The following is an 11,019-nucleotide window of genomic DNA, read 5'->3' on the forward strand; positions in this document are numbered from 1 at the left end:
TGTATCATGGAATACTCATTAAAGAACTAGAGAACCAATCACTTGTGACCAATCAGCCCCAATCAAATGTCACTCCCATTTTATGTTAGCATTTATCTCTGATAACTCTGGTCACTTCTTCATCAGTCTCTAACGGATTTTATAATATGTGGAAATATTCAAATGTATGCAAATTGCCAATAAATCAATATCATTAAGTGTTCAAATGGTGTAGAACTTTCATGATATTGGGAGTTAGAGAGTCTGAAGCCTGAAGGTCTTAGTAATCGCTCTAGGACATAGTTTGGGAAGAGGAGAGAAGGATTTGAAAAAGGAAGGATTAAGAAAAGTCCTGGGGAGCCGGGCAGTGGTGGCGCATGCCTTTAATCCCAGCACTTGGGAGGCAGAGGCAGGTGGATTTCTGAGTTTGAGGCCAGCCTGGTCTACAAAGTGAGTTCCAGGGCTATACAGAGAAACCCTGTCTCGAAAACAAACAAACAAACAAACAAACAAAAATAAAAATAAAAATAAAAAAAAAAGAAAAGAAAAGTCTTGGGGGTGTATCCCCAAAGGTCTCAGTGTTTGTGCAATTCCCCATCTCTGGCATCGCTTCTTGAAAAACAAATGGGAATAAGAACACTGACTGCTCTTCCAGAGGTCCTGAATTCAATTCCCAGCAACTACATGGTGGCTCACAACCATCTGTAATAGGATCCAATACCCTCTTCTGGTGTGTCTGAAGACAGCGACAGTGTACTCACATACATAAAATAAATAAATCTTTAAAAAGGAAAGAAAAGCAAACAGGAGGCAGAAGATGTGGCTAGTTGTTATGAGATAATAATGCCAAGAAAAACAGCCAACTTAGTGCCTTGGCTCATCCCAAGAGCTCACTGTCACAGCAAACAGTAAATACAAGTGTATTCAATTTCAGAGAAAACGTTTCCATTTGCTTTTTCACTATTTTCTATAAAAATTCAGTCCCAATCGTATTCTTTGGTATCTTTCCCTATATCAATCCTCTTTAGACCATGATGCTATGGTAATATACATTTGATGCACTGAACAGGTCATATACTATACTTACAATGATAAATACTTGGATACTTGTAGCCAACTTCATCTTCTTTATATACATGCTTTAAATTAGTTTTTAAGTTAGTATACATCTTTTGTTTTGTTTTGTTTTGTTGTCTTTTTGTTTTTCGAGACAGGGTTTCTCTGTGTACCCTGGCTGCCCTGGAACTCACTCTGTAGACCAGGCTGGCCTCGAACTCAGAGACCCACCTGCCTCTGCCTCCCGAGTGCTGGGATTAAAGGCGTGTGCCACCACTGCCTGGCTATGGTTACGCTTCTTAATTTCATTCAATCTCATCTGTTACTCCTTGGAGTTATTTCTTACGCTCCTGGAGTCCTGTCCAGAAAGTTCTTACTTGTGTGCATGTAGTAAAGTGTTTTCTGAGTTTTGGGTCTAATTAAGGTCTTTGATCCATTTTGAACTACTTTTTGTTTGGTGTGAGAGACATGGGACTCTAATTCCATTCTTGTGCACATGGACATGCAGCTTTGTTGTATTTAAATGCCTTTGTCCAATGCCAGGGGGTTGGAACTATGTGGACTTGCCGCCGGAGCTCCCACTGTACTCTACCAGTCTGCGAGTTGTCTTTAGATGGACACCAGCTGAAGGCTGCAGCGTTTGTATGGTGTCTGAGGACGCCAGAGCAGTGAATCAAAGCCCTGGAAACACAGGCCATTTTGGGTTTGCTTCAACACTAATCAGCTGCTTGACCTTTCAAGGACACTCCCTTTCTTTGGGCCTCAGTTTTCTCATCCACAAAATGTGGAAGTAAAATAGATCTGAATCCTATTTGGAGTTTAGTCTTCAGGAGTGGGACTCCTTCCTTTTTTCTTTTCTTTTTCTTTTTCTTTTTTTTTCCGAGACAGGGTTTCTCTGTGTAGCCCTGGCTGTCCTGGAACTCACTCTGTAGACCAGGCTGGCCTTGAACTCAGAAATCCGCCTGCCTCTGCCTCCTGAGTGCTGGGATTAAAGGCATGCTCCACCAAGTCCGGCTTCCTTTTTTTCTTCTTGTTATTCTGTTTACTTAATTTGCATGTCTGTGTTTGTGGGTGAAAGGGCAGGCTTTTGTCTTGAACAGAGGATGACTTGAGAGACAGTCTATTTTTTTTTTTTTTGCCTCCTATTATGTGAGTCCTGGGATTTGAACTCATGTCCTTGGGCTTAGTGACAGACACCTTTACCTGCTGAGGTATCTCATAGGCCCAGTAAGAATCTTTTTTTTTTTTTTTTTTTTTATGGTGAAAAAAAAAGGTGTATATTTAGAATTAGCCATCTGGACTCTGTTTGGATGATTCCAATCTTGTTGGCAACATCTAGGGCATCATAATCAGGAGCCAAGTGAACATACACCTTCTTCTCTTCGTCAGGCCTTATCAGGGTATTGACTTTTGCCACATCAATGTCACAGTTTCTTGATGGCCTGTTTGATCTGATGCTTGCTGGCCTTGACATCCACAATGAGCACAAGCGTGTTGTTATCCTCTATTTTCTTCATGGCTGACTTGGTGGTCAGTGGGAATTTGATGATAGCATAGCGGTCAAGTTTGTTTCTCCTGGGCGCACTCTTTCGAGGATATTTTGGCTGCCTCTGGAGCCACAGGGTCTTGGGCCACCATGGCTGTGGACGCCATGGCTGTGGACGCCTTTCAGCACCGCCTTCTTAGCTTTCAAGGCCTTTGCTTTGGCTTCAGCTTTGGAAGGGGCAGGGGCTTCCTTCTTTGCCTAGTAAGAGTCTTAAGACGTGTTTTCTTTTAAATTCACAGAGTCATTGCCCCAGTGTTAATAAGTTAGGACCCCAGGCAGTGGGACCCTGACAGGTAAGGTCCCTAGAGAGTCGAATCAAACTGTGGGATGCCTGGACCCAGGTAGTCTTTAGGTTTGCTTAGGCCTTCGATTCATTTTCTTATACGAGATCAGTTTTAGTCCTGGGCATATCAAGAGTTACTAGGAGTGTCTCTGTAACCCCATTCCACTCCAACTGGGCTTAAGCCCTTGTCACAAATAGCTTTCTGAGAAACAGTGAAGTTTAGGGGGGGAAACACACCACCCTGTTTTTGCCACATTTCCTGTGAACACAGCATTCTCACCTCACATAAGCCATGTTTCAGAGAAACCGGAGGCTGCTACCTTCCCATAGAAATGCCCCACGGTGGCTGTGAAATACAGGAGGTGGCAGACACAGGATCCAGTGACACTCTGTATCCAAATACTCTGTGCTTTTCTTGGCCACTGTGAGCCCAGGGCCTCCCCTGTGGTCTAACTCCTCCGGGTTGTGCAGACTGCCCAAGGATACTCGGAGCAGGTAGGGTTGCCTGGCCTGCCGAGGCGCACTGCTAGACTTCTTGGGCAGTGTGACCCGTTGAGTCTGTGCTGGTCAGCTGGAGACACATTTTCATCTTGCTGCCGAGCGTATGAGCAATTAGCCTGGTATGAACCCGGCTGCCATCTTGCTGGTTTCCCGTCTTTTCAGCCCCTTGCCAAATCAGCTGTTCTAGGATTGGTGACAGAGGAACTGAAGGAAGTCCAGTGATTAAAAACCTGAGGGTTGCTGGGCGTGGTGGCGCACGCCTTTGATCCCAGCGCTCGAGAGGCAGAGGGAGGCGGATTTCTGAGTTCGAGGCCAGCCTGGTCTACAGAGTGAGTTCCAGGACAGCCAGGGCTGCAGAGAAACCCTGTCTCGAAAAAAAACGGGAAAAAAACCAAAAAACCAAAAAACCTGAGGGTTACTGCCTGTTATGTCACATACCAGCCTGCTGATAGGTGACAAATTCTAGGCAGGTTCCTCTCTGCCCTCTTTTTTAATTAATTAAGTAATCAATTTACTTTACATCTCAATTGAAGCTTCCCCTCCCACCTCTCCTCCAAGTCCCTCCATCTCCCTTTCCCTCCCCTCATCCTCCAGTCCCCTCTTACTCCTCAACAAAGGGGATACCTCCTGTGGACATCAACCTGCTTTGATACATCAAGTTGCAGTAGGACTGGGTGCATCTTCTATAGGCGTAGACAAGGCAGCCCAGTTAGAGGAAAGGGACCAAAGGCAGACAACAGAGTCAGTGACAGCCTCTGATCCTGATGTTTGAAGTCCCACATGAAGACCAAGCTGCACATCTGTTACATATGTGCAGAGTGCCTAGGTCCGTCCCACACATGCTCTCTGTTTGGCAGTTCAGTCTCTGTGAGTCTTTATGGGCCCAGGTTACTTGATTCTGTAGGGTTTCTTGTGGTGCCCTTGACCTCTCTGTTAGCCCTCTTTTTTTTTTTTTTATTAAAGATTTTATTTATTATTATAGTAAGTACACTGTAGCTATCTTCAGACACACCAGAAGAGGGAGTCAGATCTTGTTACGGATGGTTGTGAGCCACCATGTGGTTGCTGGGATTTGAACTCTGGACCTTCGGAAGAGCAGTCAGGTGCTCTTACCCACTGAGCCATCTCACCAGCCCCCCCCCCTTTTTTTTTAAACTGGGCCTCATCCTCAGGGTGATCTGCAACATGCCTGGCCCGGTTTTAGCTAGGATCCTTCTCAGGCGGTTTACTGAGACCTAGCACATCTTCAGTGTCTGACCACCATGGGCTGCTTCCAATGTTTCTTCCTTTCTACCCACTTCCTCCTGATTCTCCTCTGCTCTTGCCCATCCTGGTCCTTGCTTGGGTCAAAATTAAGCCCTGTATTTACTGTTACAACCAACCCAATGTTGATAGCATACATAGTCTTACTTGGTTTTTATTAGAATGCTTTTTTCCTTTAAATATCTTCTGTGGTTTGAATATGGTTGTCCTCCTGAATCTTATGCTGCAGTTTAATCTCCATCTTCAGGGCACAATCTGCATGATTGCAGGGTTTTAAAGAAGAGAAGATGGAGGCTGGTGAGTAGGCTCACTGGTTAAGGGCACTGACTGCTCTAACAGAGGACCAGAGTTTGATTTCCAGCATCCACACAGCATCTTACAACCATCTATAATTCCAGTTCTGGGGAACCAGACCCTCCCCCTTTTGACCTTCATGGGTATCAGGCCTGCATATGCTGCACATACATGCAGATAAAACACACATACACCTGCAACCAATTAAGCCAACCAAGGCCTTTCCCCATGGGGGCCTAGTGTGCAATGCTCACAAACAGCAGCCTCCTTGACATGGGGTCTGTTGCCGATCTGGGTTGCCCTAAGAGACCTTGGAGTAATTTTCCAGCAGTTATTTAAGTCCCTGATCTCAGTGTTGTCCCCAATCCAGGCTTCAGACAGGTAGGTATGTGGGGTGCCTTTGGGAAGCCCCGGGGCACAGTGGCTAGGGTTCACATTGGCTGAGTCATCATGTCCATCTGCACCAAACTGCAGAATAAGAAACACAGGGCTGAGTTCAAGTCCCTCCTGCCAGAAGGTCCACATTCCAGAGAAGTGGAGAGTCACTAAGTTAATGCAGATGAATTTGAAGGCGTGGTTGCTGAGAAGTGGCTCCCTCCTGACAGCTGTGGGGTCAAATATATCTCCCCACAGATATATCTCTAATTCCAATCCCCTGGCCTAGTGATGGGTTCTGAATTCCTGGGAATTCTACAGTGTTCTTCTTTTACCCAACCAAATCATGTAAGGTAATAAGTCTCACATCCAGTCAGAAAGATAAAACCTCGTACTTGTAAAATAAAAATATATTTAAATTAAAAAAAAATGAAGAGAGCCTACAAGAGACAGGCACATGCTCTTCCTGCCTCCTGCCATATGGTGATGCCCCAAGGTGCCTTTGGGACCATTTGGCAGATGTGACTCCTTCCTTTCAACCGTAACTGTAATCCAAACAAACCACTTTGTTTTATAATTTTCCGCGAGCAGTGACGCTGGACTGGGATATTATATTACTAGTAACAGAAAATGGATTACAGCAAGTGGAACACAGGGCTCAGGCAGACACAATCTATGAAAGATATGCGGCGTGTTAGCTTCTCAGGACCTGTCAGCATCCAGGCTCTGTGCTCCTTGCGCTTTGCCAACGTCTGGCAAAACCTACAGCTGGCATTCCTGTAAGACTTACTAAATTATTTAGAAGGCTAACGGGCCTGGGGCCTTTTCAGTGATGGAAACAAACTCAGTGTTCCCCAAGTTTGACTTCTTTCCTGGGGTCCTGGCTGTCTGAAAATTAAAGATACATAAAGCACCCTCAAAAAAATCTGACTCTTCCTCAGTTGAAGCGTCCTGCAGTTTTATGAATCACCTCCTCAGAACACAGGGATGAAAGAGAACCCAGTCAGCCCCCGTCATCACATTAGAAAAGAATCTCAGGTCCCAAGGAGTCCTAGGAAGGCAGCCGAGCAGGCGGATGGTGAGGGACAGATTAGAAACTCGGAAGTGCACCCTCACTGGAGTCAGCAAAGCTGCAGGATCTCCATGACACACGGCAACAACAAGACAGCCAAGAGGAGTCCTAGTGAGGGTCCAGTCGTGAGGTTGCAGCAGAAGCCAAAAGCCTCGAACCAGACCAATGACTGACTCCCTGCAATGCACATTTGCAAGTAGAGCTGTTTGGGCAAAGGGCATACTGTGTGTACACCATGGCACACTGCAGCTTCCATGGAGAGGTTATTTGGTTGGTTTGATTTTCTTTTCTGGGGGTGAGACTGCAAGAGGGCAGCTATGCAGGGATGGGGAGATGAGTGGGGTTTGGGGTGAATGGTGTGAAATTCACAAAGAATCAATAAAGAGTCAAACAAATCCAGCCAGACTAATGTTTACAAAGCCCAGCCCCTCTAAAAAAAAAAGCCAGCAAATATTAAGAAACTTCCTGCTTCAGTGTCTGCATTGCTGCATCTCACTGGTTTGGGAGGGGTGTGGTAACGAATTTCCAGAGAACGGGTCTCTTAAACAATAGAAACACAGAAGCCTGCTCACAGCCCTGGGCTCCGGGTTTCTAAGCCTTCCTCTTGGTTTGCAGAGAGCCTCCTTCTCCCCAAGTCTTCACACTTTCCTCTGAACCTAATGTCTTTTTATGAGGATGCCCATCCTAATGACCCATTTAACTACAATTGCCTCTGTTCAGACTCCATCTTCAAATAAGGCACCTTCCAATGTGTTCCTGGTTAGGGTTCTTGCAGACATTGAATTTTTGTCAGTGGTGAGGGAAGATACATGATGCTGAACACTTGTGCGGCATAGCCATTCATTAATAATTTAACCCAGGGGAGAGGTGTATTGATGTTTGCCTGTGCTTTCCTCCAACCCCCTACTGTAGACTCATCTGAAGAAAACTAAGGTTTAACAAAGTCCCCTCACCCCAGCTTCAGGAAGCCTGACATTTCCTCTTTTCTCTTAGAGAAAAAGGCTTTTTACTTGTGTTCCCTGCTTAAAAATTATCATCATCATTATTATTGTCTGTGTGTGTCTGTATGTTTTGCAAGCACACATGTCTGTGCACCACCTATGGGCCTGGTGCCCTCAGAGGCCTGAAGAAGTCATCAGATTCTCTGCAACTGGAGTTATAGATAACTGTGAACCAAAATGTGGGTGCTGGGGTTTGAACTCCGGTCTTCTGAAAAGCAGTCAGTGCTCTTAACCACTGAGCCATGGCTTCAGCCCCTGTCTTCCCTCAAGAAAGTCATAGGAAAGAATATTCCACAATGAAGGAGAACTTTCTGGAAGATGTACCCTGAAGGGATGAGCTACATTTTCCAAGAAAGTCAGGAAAAGAAGTTTGTTTGGAGAATCAAGAGGCTTTGTCTGTGTGTGACCAGGATTGGAAGGGGCAGGTGAGAAACAGGGTTGGGGAAAGGGGACTGCTTGCCTACCTGTCAGTCTCTCTGCAGGTGTCTGCTCTGAGGACTAGCCTGGGGTCCTCTGGGAACTGACACCCTTTGGCTTTGCTTTCTGGCCCCATTTTCCTCATTCTGTAAACAATGAGGAAAGTCATACTAAAGAGAGATGGTTGTGCCCCTCCCTTTGGCTCTCTTCCTTTTTTGTTTTGTTTGGTTTTGTTTTTTGAGACAGGGGTTCTTGGTGGAACCTTGGTTGTCTGGGAACTAGCTCTGTAGACCAGACTGGCCTCGAACTCAGAGATTCCCCTGCCTTTGACTCCCAACTGCTAGGATTAAAGGTATGTGCCATCATGCCCAGGCGACTATCTGACTCTTAGAAAATGGTACCTAAGAAAGAGGGATTTCTCCAGGTGTCTCGTGCTGGGAGTGGGAAGATGCTGAAACCTGGTGCCAGCCAGAGAAGGAACCTGTCTTCCAGGAAAGGGTTTCACGATGTCCTGACAACTTGTTAGATCGTCTCACAGAGAGACTGGAGCTAAGACTGACGAGTGCAAGCATATCATGACCAGGATTACATATCTCTGACATGCTGTTTAAAGCAAAACCTCATTTCAGGACCCTGAACATAGACAGACTTCAAGAGGCTATTGGATCCCTTTGTCTCTCTTCCCAATGTGACCACCTTGAACAAATCTCGTTTTCCTGCATTTCTTAATGACTCATCTCTCAATAAACCCTCTAAAGATGAATTGCTGCATTTGTTACAAATGTGCAGGTCCAGGCTTTGATCCCAACAACTCTGCTAACAACCTCATACTTGGGAGCAGAGTCTGAGTGTGTCCACAGGACACACAGCCACGCAGTGAAAGCCTGTGGCTCCTAGCTCTCTCCAGTTGGTAGAACATAGGAACAAGCCTGGCTCATAAGATGTGAACAGAGGCAATCCATGTGGGTTCTGAGGTGTCTCCCAGGGATAAAATCACAAAGCCAGGCACTCCTCTGTCCTCAGTTGCTGTGGGTCAGAGCAGAGATGTGATGGAGGCTGATCAGCTGCAAATGCAAATCAGGCAGACACCCTGGCCTGGGAGCTGAAAAACAGAGGCAGGCTCACTGTCATGGAAAGACCTTAGTGCACTGCTACCTCCCCATACTGTGCCTACACCCCTAGCCTGACACTTGCAAAAGAAATGAGGCTCTCACTGCTTAGAGTCATTTCATTGCAGTAAGCTACTTTGCTCTCAATACTTAATCTAACAAGTGAAAGCTGAAGTTGAACTCTGTGTCTGGGAGAAATTCAAGTTCATTGCATATGCCAATGAAGAATCATACATGTGCTTCCTATTTTATTGTGATCATTATCATTATTATTATTATTATTATTGAGACATAGTCTTTCTGTCTCTTTCTCTGTCTCTGTCTCTTTTTCTTTCTGTGTCTGTCTCTCTGTCTTTCTGTCTCTGTTTCTGTCTCTGTCTCTCTGTCTATCTCTGTTTCTCTGTCTGTCTCTGTTACTTTCTACCTCTGTCTCTGTAGTCCTGGCTGTCCTGGAACTCACTATGTAGACCAGGGTGGCCTTCAGTTCACAGAGAGCCGCTTGCCCCTGCCTCCCCAGGGCTAGGATTAACAGCATGCACCACCATGCCCAGCTGCTTCTTGCTTTACAATCTATTATAATCAATTTTATTTTTATACCAATAAGAGCCAGAAATTTTAAGTGGGTTTTATTTTAGAGGGATGATTCTGATTTTTTTTTCTTTTGATTTGTGCATGAAAATCTTTCTGGAAGAGGGAAGAAAAGGAAATAATGCATTATAGCAAACTTGAAGATTAACCAAGACCTACAATTTAAGAACAGTTTAAAAATGGCATGTGCTAGCCTGCTTCCCTTAAATTTTCTTTTACAAGTGAATCTGTAAAGTGGTTTTCTGAGGTGGCATTTAGATTTAGGGGTGAGAGAGGAGGGCTAATATGGTGAGATTTGAGGTTATAAATGTTCTGATTGTAAGCATGCCATTTGTTGTCTTCGACATCCTTGCCTGAGATGGTTTTAGGAACACTGGTCTCCACAGGCAATTTTGGTTTTATCAGTGATGGTGAGGTTTCTGTACCCCGTCATGGTTTCCTTTTTCATTACCCTTTCTGTTTTGCATTCCTGCCTCAGGGCAGGTGGGGTGTGAAGGCCCTGCTTGTCTGGCTGTGCCTGCCCTAGTATACTTTGTCTCACAGTTCTCCCTGACTAGCTAATGGCAGGCAGGAAGTTGAAGGTGAGGTGTGTCTGCCTCCGGCAGGACTGTCTGTCAGGTTGCACCTGTGTGAAACTGGTCAAAACCAGAACAAAGCTGAAAACTGAGACTGTGGCTGGAGTTAAGACTAGAGTACAGGAGGCGACAGGTGCGAAGGAATTTCACATCATGGCAAGGATTTTTGTCTTCATCTAATGCCACTAATGTAATAATCTTACTTAATTTTTAAAGATGTCACTAGAAAATTGAGCAAGCAAAATACTTAGGAAGTCTTAAAGATTAAATTAGACAAAACTAATTTATAATAAAATAAGTGTTTTAATGCCTGGTAAAGCAGACATATGTTTGGTTTACTAAAGCTGTCAGAGACTTTGGCTCAGTGGTGAAGTACTTACCTACCATACTCAAAGCTATGCATTAGAGACCCAGTGCTGGGGGAGAGGGGCGGGGCGGGGAGAAAGAAAAAAAAAAAGACTCAACTATAGAAAATCAGAGTGACCATAACATAGAACAAGACAGATGTTTTACAGATACATTTCTTTTTATAATAGATAGAAAATTCATTCCATGCCAAGCCGAACAAGTTTAAAGAAAATCTGAACAAAAGTATTCCAGACAATAGAAGACAACTCCGATCGGACACCTACAGAGGCAGATACCACAGAACTGCTTTAAGGAGCCCCAAGTGAGCTGAGGCTACCCACTTCTACAAAGAGAAAAGGAGAAAAGGAAAGCAGCTAGCCAGGTACGCTCTCTGGGCTCCCGCAACTTGGGTGCCCTGTGGCTGCGTTCTCACATCAGGAAGATGCAGAGAACAGAGCTGCTGCTGCTGCTGACCAGCGGGGGGCTTGTTGACACAGCCTCAGAGAAAGCCTGAATTATTGCTAAAGTCTCTGGGCAAACTAGGACCCCAGTGTGACGTGTCACCTCAGAGATCCAACTGAGTCACAGCACTGCCACAGAGGCATTTAAAAA

General features: G+C 45.1%; 1 non-coding gene and 1 pseudogene across 1 annotated transcript; one reads left to right on the forward strand and one right to left on the reverse strand.

Moving 5' to 3' along the window:
- On the reverse strand, nucleotides 2,290-2,779 carry Gm9318 (predicted gene 9318; annotated as a pseudogene).
- Gm26211 lies at nucleotides 5,117-5,245 on the forward strand. Its single transcript, XR_003950313.1, has one exon. It is a non-coding gene; the product is annotated as a small nucleolar RNA SNORA70 (small nucleolar RNA).
- Nucleotides 5,246-11,019: the final 5,774 nt, after the last annotated feature.

Source organism: Mus musculus, chromosome 12 (assembly GCF_000001635.26).
Source record: "Mus musculus strain C57BL/6J chromosome 12, GRCm38.p6 C57BL/6J".
Lineage (NCBI taxonomy): Eukaryota > Metazoa > Chordata > Mammalia > Rodentia > Muridae > Mus > Mus musculus.